General features: G+C 40.6%; 2 long non-coding RNA genes across 2 annotated transcripts in view; one reads left to right on the top strand and one right to left on the bottom strand.

Moving 5' to 3' along the window:
- The window catches only part of LOC309661088, an 852,576-nt gene that overhangs the window by 5,997 nt on the left and 821,746 nt on the right, over window positions 1-24,833 (top strand). The window contains exon 2 of the long non-coding RNA XR_014263850.1: window positions 14,670-14,769. This is a non-coding gene — a long non-coding RNA (uncharacterized lncRNA). The remainder of the gene's footprint in view (window positions 1-14,669; window positions 14,770-24,833) is intronic.
- Window positions 1-24,833, bottom strand: part of LOC309661092 — an 834,961-nt gene that overhangs the window by 96,244 nt on the left and 713,884 nt on the right. The gene's annotated exons all lie outside the window — the stretch shown is intronic.

The raw sequence follows: 24,833 nt of genomic DNA, 5'->3' as shown, positions 1-24,833 counted from the left end.
GGGAGCAGCTAACAACATTCATCACAGCTCACGGCCTGAATGAATTTTAAAGAAACAGGAAAACAAATGCTTCTTATGGAATCAGAGAATGTGAGGGCTGGACAATCCCAGAAAATGAGGAACATTCATCCCATTTTACAGATGAGAAAAGAGAGACCCAGCAAGGTGAAATCCCTCACCCAAGTTGCACCCGTCTCTCCTCCCCACTACATGGTTCATGAAAGCAGGACTCTTCCTGTCTTGATCACTGCTGAACCCCAAAAAGGGCCAGGCATCTAGCAGCTGCTTCAAAAATTTTGGTTGACTGTAGGAACAATGCTATTTCTTTCTTTCTCACTCTTATTCAGGATTGTGCCAAGAACTCCCCAGGTTGCAATGTAATTCGATAAATGTAAATATTAATTGAGTTTTGTTGTGATGAGGACTTAGGCTTTGAAGGTAACAGACTTGGTTCAGATCTTGGTTCTGCCACTCAATAGCTGTTTGGCTTTGGGAAAATTACTAAAGCTCTCTGAGATTATTTCCTCCTTTGTAAAGTGGGGATAAATCTATCTGAGCCAGCGGAGCAACTGCATGAGAGATGTGCACTAAATATTGGTCTTTCTCACTCTCCCACGCCATCTCTCTGTTCTTCCCAGAGAAGCTGTACAGAAGGATATAGTACGTTTTTAAAAAAAAATTATTTTTATTTATTTATTTATTTTTGGCTGCGTTGGGTCTTCGTTGCTATGAGCGGGCTTTCTCTAGTTGCGGTGAGCCGGGGCTACTCTTTGTTGCGGTGCGCAGGCTTCTCATTGCGGTGGCTTCTCTTGCTGCGCTTGTCGTGGAGCACGGGCTCTAGGCGCACGTGCTTCAGTAGTTGTGGCCTGCAGGCTCAGTAGTTGTGGCGCATGGGCTTAGCTGCTCCGCGGCATTTGGGATCTTCCCTGACCAGGGCTCGAACCCATGTCCCCTGTCTTGGCAGGCAGATTCTTAAGCACTGCGCCACCAGGGAAGTCCGATATAGTACTTTTTTTTTTTTTAACAACTTTATTGGAGTATAATTGCTCTACAATGGTGTGTTAGTTTCTGCTATATAACAAAGTGAATCAGTTATACATATACATATGTTCCCATATCTCTTCCCTCTTCCATCTCCATCCCTCCCACCCACCCTCCCTATCCCAACCCTCTAGGTGATCACAAACCACCGAGCTGATCTCCCTGTGCTATGTGGCTGCTTCCCACTAGCTATCCATTTTACGTTTGGTAGTGTATATATGTCCATGCCACTCTCTCACTTTGTCACAGCTTACCCTTCATCCTCCCCATATCCTCAAGTCCATTCTCTAGTTGGTCTGTGTCTTTATTCCCGTCTTACCCCTAAGTTCTTCATGACCTTTTTTAATTTTTTAATTTTTTTTTTTAGATTCCATATATATGTGTTAGCATACGGTATTTGTTTTTCTCTTTCTGACTTCCTTCACTCTGTATGACAGACTCTAGGTCCATCCACCTCACTACAAATATCTCAATTTTGTTTCCTTTTATGACTGACTAATATTCCATTGTATTTATGTGCCACATCTTCTTTATCCATTCATCCCATGATGGACACTTAGGTTGCTTCCATGTCCTGGCTATTGTAAATAGAGCTGCAATGAACATTTTGGTACATGACTCTTTTTGAATTATGGTTTTCTCAGGGTATATGCCCAGTAGTGGGATTGCTGGGTCGCATGGTAGTTCTCTTTTTAGTTTTTTAAGGAACCTCCATACTGGCTGTATCAATTTACATTCCCGCCAGCAGTGCAAGAGTGTTCCCTTTTCTCCACTCCCGATATAGTACATTTTAAGGAGGGGTTTTAACTTATTTCAGATAGTGTACATTTTTCTTGTAGAAAAGAGTATTCCACTATAGAAACATAAACATGCAAAACCACTACAAATGCAGTATTCTATGGGTTAGGTATTATCCATCACATTTTATAAGTAACTGGGCAAATGCCAAAGCACTAGGTACTGGGGAGTAAGAAGACTAAAATCTGGGGTGCCCCCCACCCCAATTTCAAGAGCAGGGTGTGCTTTTCAAATCCATGTTTCATCTGGTCTTTGTTTCTCATCCATCCTCTGTGTCTGCCTTTCTCAAGAAGGCTCAGATCCTCGGCTTTCACACCCTCCCGGCTGGCTGTGCCCCAGCTCCCGGCCTGGAACCTCTGCGTGCCTGGGTGTGCCTGCTCCCCCTGTGCATCACCAGCTTGGCCAGGGAGCTGCTGTATCGTGCACTGCTTGCTGTACCCAGAGTACCTGGACCCTTCTGGTACATGAAGTGCACCCTCCTCACCACGTGTGCAGCCCATCCCCTTACCTTATATCCTGCCTCTAAGCCAGGCTTGGGGGTGACTACAGTGTGCATTCAGCTGTGTGAGGTGCTGGGATCAAAGTGAAGTTCCCAACTTTTGAAGTTGCAGGCTTGAGGGGCACACAGTGATTTCGAGTCGGGTCACCTGACTTAAAGGGGGGACTGATTGATTTAAAGCCAAGGCAGCTGACTTAAAGCCTGCGTCCCTCAGCTTCAGGACGAGACCAACTTTGGCGGTGCACGGGTTCGCTCCAAGCCAGCACTGCTGTTCAGGAAGAGCTTCCAGTCGCCCCTTAGTGCAGGGGGACTTGGTCCATTGTCTTGCCCCTGCCCTCAGAGGGGGGTCACCTGCTCTTCTGGAGAATCAGGGAGGGGGACGTGCAGAGTCCCAGCTGGAGTTGCGGCACCCCTTGTCTGATGGCAGGGAAAGGGGGACGGGGCTGTGTGGTGTCCTGGGGCTGGACTCAGCAGGTCGACTCAGCCTCTCAGCCTCCTAACCTCCCCCCCCCACACACACACACACACTCCACAAGAGTTTCCAATAATATGTAATTGCGCCTTAGGTTCTCGGTCTTCAAACTCATACCCAGGCTCCCAGGTCCCTTGATTCAGCCAATTCCTCTGTGCTCTTTCTTCTATTAGATACAGTCCCAGAGGGAGGGGCTGGGGGATGGGACTGGAGGGATGCCGGCAGCACTGGCGTCAACTGACTAAAGAGATCCGGGGCCTGCCCTATCACACATGTGCGAGGACCCTTAAGGCAGAATCGAGGGGGCCAGTTAGAGGCAATCCTTGCTGCCTCAAGTGAGTATGGATCACCGTCGGGTGGGGAGCACGCTGACCCCTGAGAAGTACTGTTACGAGGATGTGTTCCTCCCTCGGCTTCAAGGACGTGGGTGGGCTTCAGGGCTCCAGTTCCCCTCCAGGCCTCCAGGTCCGACTGCACCGGAGCGGCCTTGCAGACCCGCCTTCCTGTCCCAGAACTTGCCAGGCTCCAGGAAGAATCCAGACTGCAGAGATGGTGCCTGAGGGCTCCAGCTTGAGAAGTGCTGTCCCTGGGGACCCAACAGTGGAGGGAGGGAGGGTGCAGGGAGTGGGGGTGGGGTGGGGTCGGGAGGGGTGGCTGCCCTGGGAGACGTTGAGAGAGAAATATCGCCCCCCACACCCCCTGCCCCTGCAACTGACCCATTGATGCCATAGGATCTCAGGGCCTTTAGGTCAGAGATGCCTCTGCTTCTTTACTCCTGTGTTCAAAACGATGCAAAACCAACTCTTCATCCTCTTGCTGCCTTGCCAGGACTTGTAAAGCACTGTTCTTTTGAAGCACTCATTCCCTAAACTGAAGTTTGGAGCTGTCCCAGCTATTTAAAAGCGTTCTCCTTAAACTGAGACTAAATCCTACTCTTTTGGAAAAACGACCTTCACTTCAGAGGAGATCGTCTTTTCTCCCCATTCCTTCCTTCTACTGCCCTCTTAAGAACCCCTGTGCTCAAAGAGCTTGGTGATTTATTTTTTGCTTGATGTCACAAGGAAACCTTCCCCATGCACCCCAAAAAGCTTTCCTGGAACATAGGTGTTTCACAACCATGACAGTGTTTTGCAGTTAGTATACACTGGGTAGACTGCCTAGCAATCCCTCCAAGAGCCAGAGGTGAGCAACACCTTTACTTATTTGATTGGATGCCCTTCAAGTTTAGGAAGGTCCCATTCTTATGACCCAGCAGATAAGACAGAGTCCTGGATGGCTGTGGCTGTGATTAGATAACTTCTGATGATTTTATTTCCCTTACTGAGCTGCTGCTTCTAGGTTAAATTCATTTTATTACCTGTCCATTTTTAAAGAAAGACTGACAAAGTCAGTGTAGTAGGTCAGGAGTCTGAGCTCAGGGTTGGTCAAAGGTACTCACAGGGAGGAAGGTGGATAAAAATAGGTGGGTAAAATAGGAGGGTTGGCAAGTACAGCCAGGACACCCGTGTTCATCGTGCATACTAATAAAGGCCAGAATCTCCTCATTTGTCTCTGGTGGGAAGTTCTGATGGTTTCACAGGATCAAACTCAAATCATATTCAAACTAGGGGATTTCCCTGAGCATAAAAGGAAGTATCCGTCCCTAGCAGGAGTCGCTGCAGAGGAATAAAGACGCAGATGTAGAGAACGGACTTGAGGACACAGGGAGGGGGAAGGGTAAGCTGGGATGAAGTGAGAGAGTGGCATGGACATATGTACACTACCAAAGGTGAAGTAGATAGCTAGTGGGAAGCAGCTGCATATAGCACAGGGAGATCAGCTCAGTGCTTTGTGACCACCTAGAGGGGTGGGATAGGGAGGGTGGGAGGGAGACACAAGAGGGAGGGGATATGGGGATATATGTATACGAATAGCTGATTCACTTTGTTATACAGCAGAAGCTAACACAACATGGTAAAGCAATTATACTCTAATAAAGATGTTAACAACAACAAAAACAAACCCCAAAAAACTAAGTCAATCAAGCCAACGGAGACATTGTATGTGTTTACAGTTCAAGAAATCCACAAGGGAATCCTTTATTCTGTATGCAACGAATGGTCCATTTGAAAAGAAAAAAACTTTCTAAAATGTTGTTTTTTCCATTTGTTGTTCAGAACATCATTTTCATACCTCTGCATTTCTTACTATTCAAAGCCAAGTCACGTGAGTTACACGGAAGCAGCTGATTGATTTAAAGTTGGGTCATGTGATTTAAAAACCAGTGGCAGTTGATTGATTTAAATCCCGGTCATATGACATGAGGAGGGGGTGCTAAAAACTGCTTTTTCATCTCTGGCTCAGAATATCATATTTACCTTGGTTTTTCTTATGATTTAGAAAACTTGAGCTGTCTCTCCTTGGAATCAACAGGAGAAAAATACAGTATTTCAGGTTCATTCTTGAAACCAACTTCTCATGGTTAAGGTGTATTGACTAAAAGATCTTCCTTCTTCAAGAGATTCCAAACCTCTGTAAGACACTTCATTGTAATTGGAGAAAAAAGAAGAATGAAATCAGGCCAGCAGCTGCAGGAGGCCAAGGCAGCCCCCAGGACTAGGGAAGGAGGAGGAGGAAGGGCTGAGAGTTGCCATTAGAGCAGACAACCTCCAGAGGGCGCTGAAGAACCGGCAGAGCCCACCTGCCACTCCCAGTTTGGCACTCCAGGGTCAGATTTGGGTTTGGAGATGGGGTTGCTGTAACCCTAAGGAGGTGAGCAGAGAGGAGGAGTTGATTACCGGTCTCCTCTGACTCTCTGGCCCAAATTGCCTGGCTTCACAGGGGGGACAGAGTTTTGCCTTCAGCAACTGTTGGGGCACTTCCAGGCTGGTCGGGTTGCCCATTGGCCCGACAGCCTGACAGGTCGACTGCGGTGTGACCGCCCTTTGTTACTCCAGAATCTGTACATCAGGAGGTGCATGGTTGCGGGAGCCCATTCACTGCCACCCCTCCCGCCCCCCCACAAGGGGGATGGCACCTTCCCTAGCTGTACCCTATGATCACCAGATACTTGAAATGAATGCAAGTTTTTTGACTTCAAGGAAAAGCTCACATAACCGCTTCTGCCTCATAATGTGTGGGATTTACTATAATGGAAGGACATTATAAAGAACAGGTAGAAAACTCACCTGTTGGTCTCCATGTAGGAGTTTATTTTGCATGAATCCCTCCTACATGAGTAGATAGCAGAGGTTTATTTTTGTTCCCGTGTGTGTAGTTGTGGCAGAGGATGTAGCTACGGTGATTTGAAGCCCTCAAAGAAATATTCTCAGAACTCTCAAGACTTCTCTTGATTGGAACCGAAAGAGACCTGGAAAAGGAGGAAAAGAAAAGGAGGAGGGAGAACGAATGACTGTTTCTCAGTAAATTCACCTTCCTGGTTGATTGTTCTGTCTTCTCATTTCTTTTAACTTCTATGTATGTCTAATGGAATAATGTAGGAAGGCTGATTTTTATGCTTTAAAAGATTTTACATCACAAAGAAACTAGAAGTGGCTAACAGAACTTATTCAAATCAATTTTACCTAGAGACTTTGATATTAAATTTGTATACTAAAATGGGTTAATCCAAATTTTCTCTTTCTTTTTGAGTGAATATTTGTAACGTATTTTTGTAGATAATAATTTATCCTAGATATACAAAATTGTGAGAATGGGTACCATTTTTTACCACTTAAATGATTTCTTCTAAATGAATAGATTGTACACTTTAAATGCCAATGTTGTGTCTTACATGTTGTTTTTTAATTCCTTGATTTCCAAAACTTGTGTTTATTTAATTGATTTCTATCCAATAATCTGTGTCTCCCCTTTATTGTTTCTTACTTTATATTTTATTGATCTATAGTTAATTTACATTATTATATTAGTTTCAGAGGTACAACATAGTGATTCATAAATGTTTAGGTCCTTCTCCATTTATAGTTATTATAAAAGAGTGGCTATATTCCCCATGCTATACAGTACATCACTGTAGATTATTGACTTTATACATAGTGGATTGTACCTCAAAATCTCCCACCACTATTTTGCTCCTCCACCCTATCTCTCCCTGCTGGTAACCACTAGTCTGTTCTTTAGTCTGTGAGTCTTTTTTCTTGTTGTTGTTGTTGTATTCTGTTTTTTAGATGCCACGTGTAAATGATAACATACCATGCTTGTTTTCTCTGCGGCTTATTTTACTAAGCATAATACCCTCCAAGTCCATCCATGTTCTTGCAAATGGCAACATTTCATTTTTTGCTGAAGTCATCATAAAAAATCTTTTCTATCCACTAACCTATTGATGAACACTTAGTTTGACTCTATATCTTGGCTATGGCAAATAACACTCTTATGAACATTGGTGTGCAGTTAGTTTTTTGAAATAGTGTTTTTGTTTTCTTCTGATACACCCAACAGTGAAATTGCTGGATATTATGGTAGTTCTATTTTTAGTTTTTTGTGGAACCTCCATTCTGCTTTCCACAGTAGCTGCACTACTTCACATTCACATCAAGAGTGTACAAGAGTTTCCCTTTCTCCACATCCTCACTAACCTTTGTTATTTGTGATCTTTTTGATGACAGCCATTCTGACAAGACTGAGGTGATATATCTCATAGTTTTGATTTGCATTTTACTGCCGATTAGCTATGTTTAGCATCTTTGTGAGTTCTGGCTGTCTATATGTATTTTTTCCTTGGAAAAATGTCTATTTAGGTCTTCTCATTTTTTTAAAAAGAGATTTTGGGTGTTTTTTTGATATTGAGTTGTATGTGCTGTTTCTGTAGTTTAGATATGAACCCTTGCTTGGTCATCTTTTTGGTGTTAACCTCTTATCATGTGCAAATATTGTCTCTCCTTCAGCAGGTTGTCTTTTCATTTTGTCTTTAGTTTCCTTTGCTGTGCAAAATCTTTTAAGTTTAGTGAAGTCCCATTTGTTTATTTTTGCTTTTGTCTCATTTGCCTTAGTAGACTGAACCTAAAACTGTTGCTATCATTTATGTTGAAGAATGTTCTATATTTTCCTCTAGGGGCTTTATGGTTTCTGGTCCTACATTTAGGTCTTTATTCAGTTTTGCGTTTATTTTATATATGGTGTGCTAAAATAATCTAATTTTATTCTTTTCCATGTAGCTGACCAGTTTTCCCAGTACCACCTATTGAAGAGACAGTTTTTTCTCCATATTGCCTGCTTTGCCATAAATCAATTAAATATAAGTGTGTGGGCTTATTTCTGGGGTCTCTATTCTATTCCAGTGATCTTTGTGTCTGTTTTTGCTCCGGTACGATTCTCTTTGATTACTGTCGCTTTGCAGTATAGTCTGAAGTCAAGGTGCGTGATGCCTCCAGCTCTGTTCTTTCTCAAGATTGTTTGGCTATTTGGGGTCTTTGTGTTTCTATACAAATTTTAAAATTACTTTTTCAAGTTCTGTGCAAATGCTTTGGTATTCTGATAGGGATTGCATTAAATCTGTAGATTGTCTTTGGTAGTATGGTTATTTTAACAGTATTAATTCTTCCAGTCCATGCACATGCTATATTTTTCCATCTTTTTGTGTTGCCTTGAACTTCTTTCACCAATGGCTGATAGATTTCTGAGCACATGTCTTTTACCTGCTTAGGTGTGTTTATTACTAGGTATCTTATTCTTTTTGATGTGATTGCCTATGGTATAGTTTTCTTAATTTTTCTTTCTGACAGCTTTGAGTTTTGTTTTTCCTTCTTTTTCTAAGTCCGTCAGGTGTAATGTTAGGTTGTTTATTTGATATTTTTCTTGTTTCCTAAGAATAAGCTTGTATCACTATAACTTCCCCCTGTGAACTGCGTTGGCTGTGTCCCATAGATTTTGGATCATTGTGTGTTCATTTTCATTTGTCTTGGGTATTTTCAGAATCCCTCTTTAATTTCTTCAGTGTTCCTTTTTTCCCCTTTTATTCCCTTCATCTGTGATGGGAGGACTATCTTTAATATTATGTTTGGATTTCTTTCAGTTTTGTGTGTGTATGTGTGTGTGTGTGTGTGTGTGTGTGTGTGATTATTTAAGTTGCTGAGCTCTTAATTTCACATGGACACTAACCACCCTGCATTGTTGCTCTGCTCCCCCACAGTTACTGAATTTGACCTTATATTTTACATCTACTTGTTTTGTGTGTCCCTTAACTTCTTATTGTGAATATAGATGATTTTATTGCTGTTTTCTTTCATCCTTCCTATTAGCTGTGTCCATGGTTGATTTACTACCTTTGTTGAATGTTTGCCTTAACCAATGAGGTTTTTCCTTTAGTAAGTTTCCTTTCCTAATTTTTATGTTTCAGTCGTGGCCTTTTCTTTTTCACTTAGAAAAGCCCCTTTAAGATTTCTCATAAAGCTGGTTTGGCGATGCTGAGCTCTTTTAGTTTTGCTTCTCTGTAAAACTTTAGATCTCACCATCAAATCTGAAGGAGAGCCTTGCTGGGTAGAGTATTTTTGGTTATAGGCTTTTCCCTTTCATGACTTTAAATATACCATGCCACTCCCTTCTGGCATGCAGAGGTTATCCTGAAAAGTCAGCTGATAACTTTATGCAAGTTCCCATGTTTGTAACTTGTTGCTTTTCCTTTGCTCCTTTTAATAGTGTCATTTTATCTTTAGTTTTTTTGCCATTTTAATTACAATGAGTCTTGGTGTGGTCCTTGGGTTGATCCTGTTTTGGCCTTACTGTGTTTACCGGACTTGGATGTCTGTTTTCTTTCCCAGGTTACAGAAGTTTTCAGCTCTTATGTCTTCAGGTATGTTCTACACTGCTCTCTCTTTCCTTTTTGCTTCTGGGACCAGTATAATGCAAATATTAGTACACTTGATGTTGTTTGGCAAGTCTGTTCAACTTTCCTCATTTCATTTTAATCTATTGTTTTACCGTTCATCTTCAGTGATTGCCACTACTCTGTCCTTCAGTTTTCTGATTCATTCCTCTGTATCATTTAGTCTACAGTAGTTTCCTTTAATGTATTTTTCATTTCAGTTATTGTATTCCTCATCTCTGTTTTGTTGTTCTTTAATGGTCTAACTCTTTTTAAAAACATTCTAACTTCTTGCTCTGGTCGTCCATTCTTCTCCTGAGTTCTTTGATCATCTTTACAGTCATTACCTTGAACCCTTTGTTGAGGAGATTGGCTATCTCCACTTCACTTAGATCTTCTTCTGAATTCTTATCTTGGTCCTTCATTTGGATCGTGTTTCTGTGTCACCTCATTTTTCTTAACTTCCTGTTTTTATTGCTATGTGTGCAGTAGGTTCGTTACATTTCCTGACCTTGGGGAAGTGGCCTTTTGTAGGAGATGTCCTATGGGTCCCAGCAGCCCCTTCTCCCCTGGTCACTAGAGCTATATATTCTAGGTGTACCCCCTATGTGGGCTGCTTGGGCTCTTCTGCTGTGGTGGGCTGACTACTGTGGGTAGTCTGGTAGGCTTGGCTGCCCCCAGACTGCTTGTTTGCCAGGCTCTGCCTTGTATGGAGGCTGTCTGTGCTGCTTGGTGAGACTAAATCATAAGGCAGCTGGCTGCACAACTCTGGGGGACACCAAAACTGGTGCTGGTTCACTTATGGGTAGAACTGCAGTCCACGTGATATCAGGGCTAGTGCCCAGTCACTGGTCCTGGGGCTATGCTGGCTACTGGGAGGAAGAGACAGGTTCTGCGCTCTGGCTGCAGGGCCCAGGAGCCACAGAGTTGGTGTTGGATCACGGTTCCTGACACAGCTCTCTGCAGGGTCGGGGGTATCCCTAATCTTGTGTTGGCATTCTGATGGGCAGGGTCAGGACCCAGCTGAGTCCGTGGCTGCTTCTGGCCTGCAAGTGAGTGTTCTGGTCACACAGGCTGCTGGGCTGTGGTATTCCTGGAGCTGGTGTGTGCCTGTTGGTGTATGAGGCTGATCCCGCTGCTAGAGCAGGTTTGCTGTTGGGTAGGTCCAAGCTCCATCCAGTCCCTGTGCCGTAATCATCTGCCGACGGTGAGGCTGACTCCAAGGCCAGAGCAGGCTCACTTGTCAGAGGGGCCAGGGACTCTGGGGCTGGTGCCTGTCCACTGAGGTGTGGAGGCTGGTCCTGGGGCTTTTGGTGGCTGGGCCCCTGTCCAGGGGCAGCTGTGCACTGAGAGGATCTGAAGGCAGCCTGTTTGCTGGTGGATGGGGCTATGCCCCTGCTCAGTTAGTTGCTTGGCCTGCAGCATCCTAGTACCGGTGTCTATAGTCTGGTGGAAATGGGTGGGGCTCGGTCCTGAGGCTGATAAGCTAGAGGGAGGATTCTGAAATTATGCTTGCTGGTACCAGCGTCCACGAGGTAGAAGGAGCTCCCCCGAATGGCTGCTGCCAGTGTCTCTGTCCCTGAGGCTGTGCTGTAGTTGCCTCTTGCCTCTCTGGGAGACTCTCCAAGATCAGGAGGTAGGTGTGACCCGGGATCCTTTCAAATGACTGCTTCTGTTCTGATTCTCGGATCATGTGGGATTTTGTGAGCATCCTTTAAGAGTGGAATCTCTATTTCCCACCACCCTCTGGCTGTCTGGAAAATAAGCACTACTGGTCTTCAAAGCCCAACTTTCTAGGAACTCTTCTTTCCAACACAGGATCCCTGGGCTTGGGAGCCTGATGTTGGCTTCATACCCCTTGCTACCTGGGAGCACCTCTGAAATTGTAATTATTCTCCCATTTGTGGGCCACCCACCTGGTGGTATGGGTCTTGACTCTATTGAGATTTTGCCCTTCCTTCCTGTCTTGTCGAGGTACCTTCCTTATATCTTTAGCTGTAAAACATCTTTTATGGTAGGTCCCGGCCTTTTTCATCAATTGCTGTTCTGTAAAGAGTTGTGATTTTGGTGTGGCCATGGGAGGCATCAAGCTCTGGGTCTTTGAATCCTACCATCTTGGACAATCTCTCCACTTCATTCTTAAATCATATTATTTAATTTTTCTTAGTATCTTATTTGATTAGCGACAGTTTGAAATTTATTATCACTCATGTTTACTTCGCCTGTTTTAAAAAATTGAATAGTGCATTCATTCAGTTTGAAATGAAGGTAGTGACCTGTGAATTTCCATACCTCAAAAATCAAGGATAGGACAAAAGCCTTTTCTACCTGTGTTACCCTCAAACTCTGCACCCCACCCCAGCCTGGGGATTAACCTCTTGCACCCATGCTCACCTTCTGTTTTTGGACCATTAGCCATCACTGCATCTGTATGTATGTTGACAAAGTGAACTCTAGTCTTTCCAGTTTTTGTGTTTTGTTTTTTGGTTTAGGGAACAGTCCTACTATGAATGTACATTTACTGGTCTGCTGAAGTTCATATATAAACCTGTCAAGCACATTACCAGAATTGGAATTGCTTGTATATACACTTTGAAAAATTTTAGAGACAATGGTAGAACAGAAGTAAATTGTATTTCAAATCCCACAACATTCTCACACCATGAAAACCCTTCCCTTTTTAATATATTTGTGTGTAGTTTATCTTTATGCCCATACTATATTTCCCAGAGATGGGTAAGTGTTATGTTTCTTGCTAGCACATTTACCGTATTGTTCAAAGTCAGGCGTTTAGTGGTTGTAGCATGATCGTATTTCCATGAACTCGCAAATACAAGATCTTCTCTAACACTGTCTTTTACTCTCTGCTGTTTTATATTGTCCTCCTAATTCTCAGTCCTGGTCTTTCTTTATGTTCTTCATCAAGCTGGATAGGTTATACTATTTTCTCCCTTATTCAAGACCAATAGAATAGAATAGAACACCCATAAATAAACCCTAATATATGGCCAAATGATTTTTGACAAGTTGCCAAGACTTTTCAAAGTAGAAAGGATAGTATTTTCAACAAATGGTGCTGAGAAGTCTTCTTGTCAACATGCAAAAGAAGGAAGATGGACCCTTACCTAACATCATATGCAAAAATTAATGAAAACGTATCAAGAAATTAATATAAGACCTAATAAAAAGTCTTAGAAGAAGACACAGGACAAGAGCTTCCTTCATGACATTGGATTTGGCAGTGTTTTCCTCAATATGAAATGAAGGAACAACAGAGGTACAGCTAACAAAAAAAATAAACAATTTGCAGTACATAACTTTAAAAAAAATGTGTATCAAAAAAATGTGAACAGAATAAAATGGCAACCCAAAAGATGGGAGAAAATATTTGAAAGCCATCTATCTGACAAGAGATTTCTATTCAGAATATACAGAGAACTCCTACAACTCAACAAAAAACAAACACCCTGATTCAAAAATGGATAAAAGACTTGAATAGACGGTTCTTCAAAAAGATGTACAAGTGACTGAGCACTTGAATAGATGCTCCATATCACTAAATGCATGTTTATACATTTGTGTGCATGCATACACACACAAGCACACACACACGTACACAAGCAGAAAACAAGCATTGGTGAGGATGTGAGGGAGTTGGAACCATTGTGTTATGTTAGTGGGAATGTAGAATGATGCAGCTGCTTTGCAAAACAGTATGGCAATTTTTCAGATATTGAAAAATAGAATTACTATATGATCCAGGAATTTTACTATGAGGTATACCCAAAGGAATTGAAATCAGGGTCTTAAAGAAATATTTGTACTCCAGTGTTTAGAGCAGTAATAATCACAGTAGTTAAAATATGAAAGCAACCTAAGTGTTCATCCACTAGTTCCTGGATAAGCAAAGTGTGGTATACCCATATAATACAATATTATTCAGTGTTAAGAAGGAAAAGATCTAGGAATATGCTACAACATGGATGAATCTTGAGGAAATTTAGCTACCCAAAATGCCATTTTTCTGACTTTTAGTGAGTCATAACAATACAACTACTTATTTCAATTATATGGGGTACTTAGTGTAGTCAAAACCATAGAAATTGGGAGGGTAATGATGCTTTTCAGGTGGTTATGGAACAAAAAGGAAAGTTATGTTTAAAGGCTATAGAGTTACAGTTTTAAAACGTAGAAAAGAAGTAGAAAGATAAATGGCGATGTTGATCGCCCAATAATATGAATGTATTTAATATCACTGAACGGTGCACTTTATAATAATTAACATGTTATATTTTATGTTATTTGATTTTACCAACATACAAAATTGGGAAAGAATGCAATATCAGGAAAGGGAGGGGACCTGGGATAGAGCAGAGAGTAATCAGAAGGGTGAGACACTGCATATGTTGAAGAAGAAGAGCTGAGAGTCTTCATTGGCCAGAAGAGACTTTCTAAAAAAGAAAAAAAAATTACTTTGAGGGTGTATTAAATAGATATCTATGGGTGTACTGCTATCTCCCATGGGTTATCTTAAAGAGTCTTTAATAAAGTCCATAAGGCTTGCTGAGGCTTTTTTAAAAACTGGATTCCCTAGGAGATCATTAGAGGGTGGTACTTAAATCTATGTCTAGGTTGACAGATTTTGCAAGGAAGACGAACCTGAGAACAGTGGAGGTCCTGAGAGTGTAAGTACATGGAAATTAGAAAAAAAATAATAAAGGGAATTAGGAAAACTTTGGACTTCAAAGGTCATGTATTACTGAGTCAGACCTGAGGTTTCTAAGGAGTTATATACACAGTTGCTATTTGGATTACTTGTTGATAAAGATAAGTGGAAAAACGAGAGTCGTTTCCAAGTGTAGGTAAGATATAATGAGAGGATGGAGGTGCAAAGTAGGGAGGCCCAGAGAAAAGTGGGAAGGTCATATTGGGCCAAGATGGTGGTAATGTCCAACAGAACAGACGGTAGGACAGACTATGGATTCACCTTTTTTATTTCGCCTCCCCCCCTCATCCTTAATAATTCTTTGGGAATATTTCACTGCTCTGTGATGCAGGTACAGAATTCGAGTGAGGAGGCTACACCTTCAGTGTCCAGCTGTCTGAGTCCTCAGTGTGCTTCAAATGATGGAGAACTATTGCTTCTTTATGAGCAGGGTTAGTACCTCGTAGCTAAGCTTAAGCTCGAGCTTATGCAATATTGATTCCATTTTATATATGCTGTTGGCATGGAGGTTCCTCCTCCTCTTTTCTTGAACATTATGAAATGAATCTATATTTCTCAGTATTTGGGTATATCAGATAAATACATTAAGTAAAGGAGCCTTATACATTGCTCCCTGCATAGTTTGCTCTTTCTTGTTTCTCTTTTACCTTTACTAAATTAGCACAGGGAGAGACCTTGAAATATTCCAATCAGCAGAGATTAGAACATCATATTTCTAGAGAGGTTGGTTGGACAGAGCAGGGGTCCCAGTGAGAATCCAAGCTTCTGCTTCTACTTGGAAGTGTACCTGTATAGAGTAGAGGGCTCCAGGAAATATCCTAGAATATTCCAATGTCCCTGCGGGAGATCATTAAGAGAGGCAGGATCTGGTACCAGATCAGTGTACTATGACATGTTTGTCAGCCATCTGATGTGCGATCCTCAGAGCCAATCCCATATGGTAGGGCCGAGTGCAGAGTGATGAAGAACCTGTGAAAGCCTCTGATTGCATGTTAAAGATGAAGCTCTGATTTTGGGGAGAATTTTCTTACCCGACTGAATGTCACCCTTCTGTGGGGATGAGATTCTGTGCTTTTCCTCTGTTGATGACCACTGACTGAAAATCATTAGAGGATCATGTCTAGAAAGCATTCTTTATTTAATTTCTTAAAGAAGAAAGCATAGAAAACATTTTTATCCACTTTCAAATTGAGGATCAAGGGGAATGACATCAGTGAAAATGTCAGAGTAGGGAGCTCTGGCTTGTGTCCATCCCCAGAAACACTGACATACGTGGTAAAACCTGTCAAAATGACCTTATCAACACATGTAAGTTTTCTTTTCTTTTCACGCTGTAGATTTATCTTTCATTGAAACTTTACTTACTACAGGATGTGGAGAATAAACAAGGAAGTAGAAACTGTATTTCCTGATGAGAGAATCACTAAGTCACATTAGCTGTTCTGAGCTATGTCTTACTCACCGTGACTGTAATTAAAACAAACAAACAAACAAAACACTTTTTTTTTTTTTGGTAACTCAGTTCTGACATTTCCTCGTTAAAGACAAGGTAACAGATACAGACTTAGATCTACCAGAATTGAGCGAAATTTTGATTGTACCTGTGTTGAATATATGAGCATGACCTGCTACAAATCTTCATTATACTATTGCCACAACGGACAAATTCCCTTTTTCCACTCCTGATATGTTGCATGTAAGGAATGCATAGGTCACTAACCCCGGTTGGTCACAGGTAAACTCTGCCACACGGATTACTGCATGTTTTCCTGCTGGAAGACCACACATTCTCGAGGATCATGCCTGCAGAGTATCTGGGCTCTTCTTTTTTCTGGGTAAAGGTTAGATAATCACCTAATTTTATGAGAAATATATAAATAGTATTTGCATATTCTTCAGGTTTTTATTTATCTATTCTCTTTCAAGTCCTAAGTGCAAATATTAAACTGATTTCCAAGAGGGTGGTAAATAAGACAGCTACGTTTATGCTACAAAATTAGCAATAAATCATAATACAATCGTGAATGCATTCATGTGTGATTAATGTGTAGATACTTATGTAAATGCAATTTTAGTAATGCTTTGTGGAGAGCTTCAGAATCTAGGTATTAAAAAAGAAGAAGAAGAAGAAGGAGTTCTTGAAACTCTCAGGGAATTATAGAGAAGTCTTTGTGTCTATAAATATCAATCTGAAATAATGCGTATTCTCAGAAATAAACTAGGCATAAAATTGTAGGACAAAACTTCATGAAATGAAAGAGCATGTGAGATGGCCATACAAGAAAAAGAATATTCTCAGAGAATAATGAACAGTGTGGAGTTCAGCAGAAGGGTCATACAGATTCAGAGAGTAAAACTTTGGAGAGCCTAATTATGAGTTCCTCATATTTCATCTTTGGAGAGATGGTAGTCATTTGAAATATGATTTTATAAGATGACGTTGACATACTTAAATACTTTCCTTTAGAAATGACCACTTAGAACCAGAATAAATGAAAGAGAACACAAAATTATGTTTTTGTTGATTTTTAAAGACCTCAGGTGAGTGCTGATAATTTAAAAATACATGATGTCTTTCACTGCAAAGTAAAGGAGCTGTTACAGTGGAGGATTACTGGACTGAATGTCAATATTATGACATAGTATGAGTGTGTTTCGTGTTTGGTAATTGCAATCATTGTTGCTTTTGTTGTGGTCATCCATTTACAATGCTTGGTGTCAGTTGATTTATCTCTTGTAAAAATAAAATACAGTCTGTGTGTGTGAAAAAAAAACATACATGATGTCTTGATTAAAGTTGTATGGAATATGAGATCTGGAAAAAAGCATTTCTTTTCTGTAATGCTAGGATGCTAATTGGACATTTTTGCAAGAAAGAGATTTCAGGATGCAAATCTCGTGTCTCTAAGGTGGGAAGTCATTTCATGGCGGAACATTCTATTAAACTTGTGTGAGTGGAGAAATATTTCTTTGGAAGGAAGAGGTCACGAATCCCTTTTTAATAGTTAGTGGTTTATAGTATACCGAATGAGCGAAATGGCTATTTCTGAACTTTAGAAAAAAATAATATAGTTTTTCTGCATTTATATTATGAAGCTGATGTAAAATATCAAAAATTCTTTATTTTGAAAAACAATGTAATCAATTTGACATAATTCAAATATATTGAACCTGTGGTACACACACACAATAAAACTTACATTCAAAAAATCTTTTGCACTTAAGAAATATTTTCAAGTGTAGTTGATTTACAATGTTGTGAGGTTTTTTTAATATATGTTTATTGGAGTATAATTGCTTTATAACACTGTATTACTTTCTGCTTTACAACAAAGTGAATCAGCTATATGTATACATATATTCCCCAAATCTCCCCCTCTTGAGCCTCCCTCCCACACTCCCTATCCCACCCCTCTGGGGGACATAAAGCACCGAGCTGATCTCCCTGTGCTATGCGGCAGCTTACCGCTAGCCATTTTATATTTGGTAGTGTATATATGTCAGTGCTACTCTCTCACTACGTCCCTGTCTCCCCTTCCCCCCCTGTGTCCTTAAGTCCGTTCTCTACATCTGTGTCTTTATTCCTGCCCTGTCACTAGGTTCCTCAGTACCATTTTTCTAGATTCCATATATATGTGTTAGCATACGGTATTTGTTTTTCTCTTTCTGACTTACTTCACTCTGTATGACAGACTCTAGGTCCAACCACCTCACTACAAATAACTCAATTTTGTTCCTTTTTATGGCTGAGTAATACTGCACTGTATATATGTGCCACATCTTCTTTATATATTCATCTGTCGATGGACATTTAGGTTGCTTCTATGTCCTGGCTATTGTAAATAGTGCTACAGTGAACATTGTGGTACATGTACCTTTTTGAATTATGGTTTTTTCCAGGTATATGCCCAGTAGTGGGATTGCTGGGTCATATGGTAGTTCTATTTTTAGCTTTTGAAGAATCTCCATACTGTTCTCCATAGTGGCTATATCAGTTTACATTCCCACCAACAGTGCAGGAGTGTTCCCTTTTCTCCACACCCTCTGCAGCCTTTATACATTGTTGTATTAATTTCTGCTGTGCAACAAAGTGATTCAGATATATATATATATGTGTGTGTGTGTATATATATATATATATGTGTGTGTGTATATATATATGTGTATACATATATGTGTGTGTATATATATATGTGTATATATATAAGAATATATATATATTCTTTTCCATTATGGTTTATCACAGGATATTGAATATAGTTTCCTCTGCTATACGGTAGGTCTTTGTGATTTGCCCATCCTATGTAGAATAGTTTGCTTCTGCTATTCCAAAACTCCCAATCTTTCCTTCACTCTCTCCTTGGCAACCACAACTGTTTTCTATATCTGTGTGTTTTTTTCTGTTTCGCTGACATGTTCATTTGTGTCCTGTTTTCGATTCCACATGTAAGTGATATTATATGGTATTTGTCTTTCTCTTTCTGACTTACTTCACTTAGTATCATTATCTCTAGGTCCATCCATGTTGCTGCAAATGACATTATTTCATTCTTTGTTATGTCTGAGTAATATCTATTGTATACGTATAGCACACCTTCTTTATACATTCATTTTTCAATGAACATTTAGTTTGTTTCCATGTCTTGGCTATTATAAATAGTGCTGCTATGAACATAGGGTTTCATGTATCTTTTTGAATTATAGTTTTGTCTAGATATATGTCCACAAGTGGGATTGCTAGATCATATGGCAACTCTCTTTATAGTTTTTGTGAGGAACCTCCATACTGTTTTCCATAGTGGCTGCACCAACTTACATGGCCACCGACAGTGTAGAAGGGTTCCCTTTCCTCCATACCCCCTCCAGCATTTGTTAATTGTAGATTTTTTTAATGATGGCCATTCTGATCAGTGTGAAGTGATACCTCATTGTAATTTGGATTTGCATTTCTCTAATAATTAGTGATGATGAGCATCTTTTCATGTGCCTATTGGCTATCTGTATGTCTTCTTTGGAGAGATGTTTGTTTAGGTCTTCTACCCATTTTTCCATTGAGTTATTTGTTATTTTGTTATTGAGTTGTATGAGCCGTTTGTATAGTTTGGAAATTAAGCCCTTGTCAGTCTCATCATTTGCTAATATTTTCTCCCAGTCCATAGGTTGTATTTTCATTTTGATTATGGTTTCCTTTGCTGTGCAAAAGCTTATAAGTTTGATTAGTTCCTGTTTCTTTTTTGCTTTTACAGTAAGTCCCCTACATATGAACAAGTTCTGTTCCAAGAGTGCGAATGTAAGTCCAATTTGTTTGTAAGTCCAACAAAGTTAGCCTAGGTACCCAACTTACACAGTCGGCTATATGGTATTGTACCGTAATAGGTTTATAATACTTTTCACACAAACAATACATAAAAAACAAACACAAAAACAAAGAAAACATTTTTAATCTTACAGTACAGTAACTTGAAAAGTACAGTAATACAGTACAACAGCTGGGATACTCGGGCTGGCATCGAGGGAACAGGCGAGAAGAATTACTGATTGGAGGAGGGAGAGGAGGTGGGAGATGGTAGAGGTGAAGGATTATCAGCAGTAGGAGACAGAGGGCAAGCTGCAATTTCACTCATACCTGACGTTGATGACACAGGTTCTGGTTCCTTGCTGGATTTAATTCTATCTACCCTCTTGAAAAAATGATCCATTGATGTCTGGGTAGTAGCTCTTTTTTTCTCATCATAGATGACAAGGTAGCACTGGATTGCATTCTGAATGGCTGCTGCCACCTTTGGGTACCATTCTAGGTTCGGGTCCTGTGCCTCAAAAACTAACAGTGCTTCCTCAAATAAAGAAGCTTCCCTTGCCATTTTCTGTGTTGTGAATGTCTTCAGGTCTTCAGTTACTTCTTCTTCCTCCTGTCCCTCTTCATCCTTTCTCTGGACCTCCAGTTCCATCAGTAAGCTCCTCATGTTGCACAGCAAGGAGTTCAGTGAAATCGTCCTCTTGCAGATCTAGCTCCAGCTTCTCACTGAGGATCACTACATTGCTGAAGACCTCTTCGGACTTCTGATCTACCTTCTCGAATCCACAAAAATCATGAACAAACTGTGGGCAAAGGTACCCTCACACCATGCAAAGTCAATGATTTTATGGTCTTGTAGATGTTATAGTCCTTCCAAAGTTGTCCCTAGGTTGTTCCTGATTTGTCACTTACCTTTACTGCCTGACAAAAAGTGTGACATAAATAATATTTCTTGAAAGTTGCTATAGCTCCCTGGTCCATAGGTTGGATGAGCAACGTAGTATTTGGAGACAGATGCAGTACTTTGACGTTGGGATGAAAGTCATCCATGAATGGGGGGGGGGGGTGGCCCAGAGCATTGTCGAGCAGCAAAAGAATGTTTTGCTGGAACGTCCTTCTCCAAGCAATATTTCTCTACATCTGGGATAAAGTGGTGGCAAAACCAGTCCTGGAACGTGGCCTGTGTAATCCAGGATTTGGGGTTACGCTTCCACACAACAGGAAGAGAACACTTGGCTATGTTTTTAAGGGTTCTTGGGTTCTCTGAATGATAAACTAAGCGAGGCTTCAGCTTCAATTCACCGGAAGCATTGCCACCAAACAACAGTTAGCCTATCCTTTGCTGCTTTACAGCCCGGCATCAACTTTTCCTCCTTACTGATGTAACTTCGGTCTGGCATCCTCTTCCAGTACAGTTGTGTCTCATCCACATTAAAAACCTGGTTGGGTAAATACACACCATCATCAATAATTTCTCAAAGTGTTTCCGGAAGTTCCTGGACAGCTACCCTATCTGCACTTGCTGCCTCTCCACTTACTTTTACATTGTGAAGGTTGGCTCTAGCCTTGAACCGATGAAACCAGCCATGGCTGGCATTAAAAGATGTGCCCTCTGATTCTTTGCTGTGTTTCTTCTTCAAGTCTTCATAAAGGCTGTTAGCTTTCTCTTGAATCAGCATTAAGCTGAGCAGGACTCAGCGCTGATGTTGATCCTGCATCCGCACACTGAGAAGTTTCTCCATCTCCTCCGTCACTTTTCCATGCTTCTTCGATATTTTGTCAACATCGTCGGCAAAGCAGACTTCACATGTTCCATGATCTTGTCCTTGTTCTTTAGATTCGTGCCAATGATTGAATGATTCATGTTATAAGAATGAGCGATGTCTAACATCTTTTTGCCTTGCTCCACTCTCTCAATTACTTTCACCTTTGTTTCCATCATTATCGCTTGGCGCTTCTTAACAGTACCAGCTACATCACTGCTGCTTTTACGCTCGCTTCCAGACATCTTGGGCTTGAAATAAAGGTACTGTACTACTGTACTCTATACAGTACTGTAAAGTACACAAAAGCACAACCACTTATAGAGGATGCACGCACATGACAATGTATGCCAGACACGTGAACTAACTTACATGATTGGACATGCAAATGGACGTTTGCATCTTTGAAAGTTTGCAACTTGAAGGTTCGTATGTAGGTGACTTACTGTATTTGTACTGCCTAGGGAGAACTACCTAGGAAAACTTTGGTATGATTTATGTCAGAGAATGTTTTGCTTATGTTCTCTTCTAGGAGTTTTAAGGTGTCCTATCTTATATTTAAGCATATAAGCCATTTTGAGTTTATTTTTGTGTATGGTGTGAGGCTATGTTCTGACTTCACTGATTTGCATACAGCTGTCCCAACTTTCAAAACACCACTTGCTGAAGAGACTATCTTTTCCCCATTGTATATTCTTGCCTCCTCTGTCGAAGGTTAATTGACCATAGGTGTGTGGGTTTATTTCTGGGCTCTCTATTCCATTCCATTGAACCATATATCTCTTTCTGTGCCAATACCATGCGGTTTTGATTACTGTAACTTTGTAGTATTGTCTGAAGTTTAGGAGGGTTATGCCTCCTGCTTTTTTCTTTTTCCTCAGGACTGTGTTGACAGTTCTGACTTTTTATGGTTCTAGATACATTTTAGGATTATTTGTTCTAGTTCTGGGGAAAATGTCATGGGTAATTTGATAGGGATCACATTAAATCTGTAGATTGCTTTGGGTAGTATAGCCATTTTAACAGTATTAATTCTTCCCATCCAAGAGCGTGGGATGTCCTTCCATTTCTTTGAATCATCTTCAGTTTCCTTTACTAATGTTTTGTAGTTCTCAGCATATAAGTCTTTCACCTCCTTGGTGAGGTTTATTCCTAAGTATTTTATTTTTTTTGATGCCATTTAAAAAAGGATTGCTTGTTTACATTTCCTTTCTGATATTTCATTGTTAGTGTAAAGAAATGCAACCAGGGACTTCCCTGGTGGCTCCGTGGTTGAGAATCTGCTTTCCAATACAGGGGACACGGGTTTGAGCCCTGGTGCAGGAAGATCCCACATGCCATGGAGCAACTAAACCTGTGCTCCACAACTACTTAGCCTGCACTCTAGAGTCCGTGAGCCACAACTACTGAGCCCGTGTGCCACAACTACTTAAGCCCGCGTGCTAGAGCCCATGTTCCACAACAAGAGAAGCCACTGCAATGAGAAGCCTGCGCACCACAACGAAGACTAGCCCCCACTGGCCACAACTAGAGAAAGCCCGTGCACAGCAATGAAGACCCAATGCAGCCAAAATAAATTTAAAAATCAAAGAAAGAAAGAAAAATCAAGAAATGCAACCAATTTATGTATGTTAATGTTGTATCCTGCTACTTTGTTGAATGTGTTTATCAGTTCTAGTAGTTTTTGTGTGGAATTTTTAGGGTTTCCTTTATATATATTATCATGTCATCTGCATATAATGACAACTTTACCTCTTCTCTTCCAATGTGGTTAGATTTTATTTCTTTTTCTTGTCTGATTGTTGTGGCTAGGACTTCCAATACTATGTTGAAGAGAAGAGGTGAGAGTGGGCAACCTTGCCTTGTTCCAGATTTTAGCGGGAAGGCTTTCAGATTATGAACATTGAGTATTGTATTGGCCGTGGGTTTGTCATAAATAGCTTTTATTATGTTGAGATATGTTTCCTCTATACCCACTTTGGTAAGTGTTTTTATCATGAATGGATGTTGAAGTTTTTCGAATGCTTTTTCGGCATCTATTGAGATGATCGTTTGTTCTGTGTTTTTCCTTTGTTGATGGGGTGTATCATGTTGATTGATTTGCATATGTTGAAACAACTTTGTGACAATGGGGTGAATCAAATTTGGTCATGGTGTATGATCCTCTTATGTGTTGTCAGATTCGGTTTTCTAATATTCAGTTGAGAATTTTTGCATCTATATTTATCAAAGATATTGGCCTGCAATTTTCTTTTTTGGTAGTGTCTTTCTCTGTGTTTTTTTTTTTAAGTCTTTATTGAATTTGTTCCAATATTGTTTCTGTTTTATGTTTTGGTTTCTTGTTTGTGAGGCATGTGGGATCTTAGCTCCACCACCAGGGATCGAACCTGCACCCCCTGCACTGGAAGGCGAAATCTTAGCTGCTGGACCACCAGAAAAGTCCCCATCTGTTTTTTTGTTTGTTTGTTTGTTTGTTTTTAGTAGATTTCTTTCTTTCTTGATTTTTGGATGCATTGGGTGTTTGTTGCTGTGCACGGGCTCTCTCTAGTTGCGGCAAGCGGGGGCTACTCTTTGTTGTGGTGTGCAGGCTGTTCATTGCGGTGGCTTCTTTTGTTGCAGAGCATGGGCTCTAGGTGTGTGGGCTTCAGCAGTTGTGGCTATCAGGCTCTGTAGTTGTGGCTCATGGGCTGTAGAACGCAGGCTCAGTAGTTGTGGCACACAAGCGTAGTTGCTCCACAGCATGTGGGATCTTCCCAGACCAGGGCTCGAACCTATGTCCCCTGCATTGGCAGACAGATTCTTAACCACTGTGCCACTCAGGGAAGTGCCCCCCATCTGTTTTTGATATCAGGGTGATGGTGGCTTCACAGAATGTCTTTGGAAGTATTCCTTACTCTTCAATCTTTTTGAAGAGTTTGAGAAGAATCAGTGTAAGTTCTGCTTTGTATATTTGGTAGAATTTGCCTGTGAAACCATCTGATCCTGGACTTTTGTTGGTAGGGAGTTTTTTTAATTTACAGATTCTATTCTGCTTTTAGTGTTCAGTATGTTCAAGTTATCTGTTTCTTCTTGATTCAGTTTTGTTCGGCTGTAAAAAAACTACATATGTTTTTAGGTTATGTTAGCACCTAAATACTTACCATGTATTAGACCACAAAAGAGTGAAGAAAAAAATATTAAAATATTTTTTCAAATAGAAAAAGTATTGAAATATTTTTAAGAAATTGGGATAATAATACTAATTATAATAATGACAAATTGTTCTGAACTTAAAGACTACTTTACCTAAGATGCATATTATATGCTTATTGTTTTATTGTTTTTAAATACATGGAATGTTCTCTCCTTTCTAATGTAATTCTTTTATTTTACCTGTATATTGTGAAAAAAATTTAGTTGCACATAATATTAAAAAAATACACTTTAATAGGAGATA

This window comes from Balaenoptera physalus (assembly GCF_965194825.1).
Source record: "Balaenoptera physalus genome assembly, chromosome: 5".
NCBI lineage: Eukaryota > Metazoa > Chordata > Mammalia > Artiodactyla > Balaenopteridae > Balaenoptera > Balaenoptera physalus.
The sequence above is the reverse complement of the archived record's forward strand: the minus strand, read 5'-3'. Positions and strand labels throughout refer to the sequence as shown.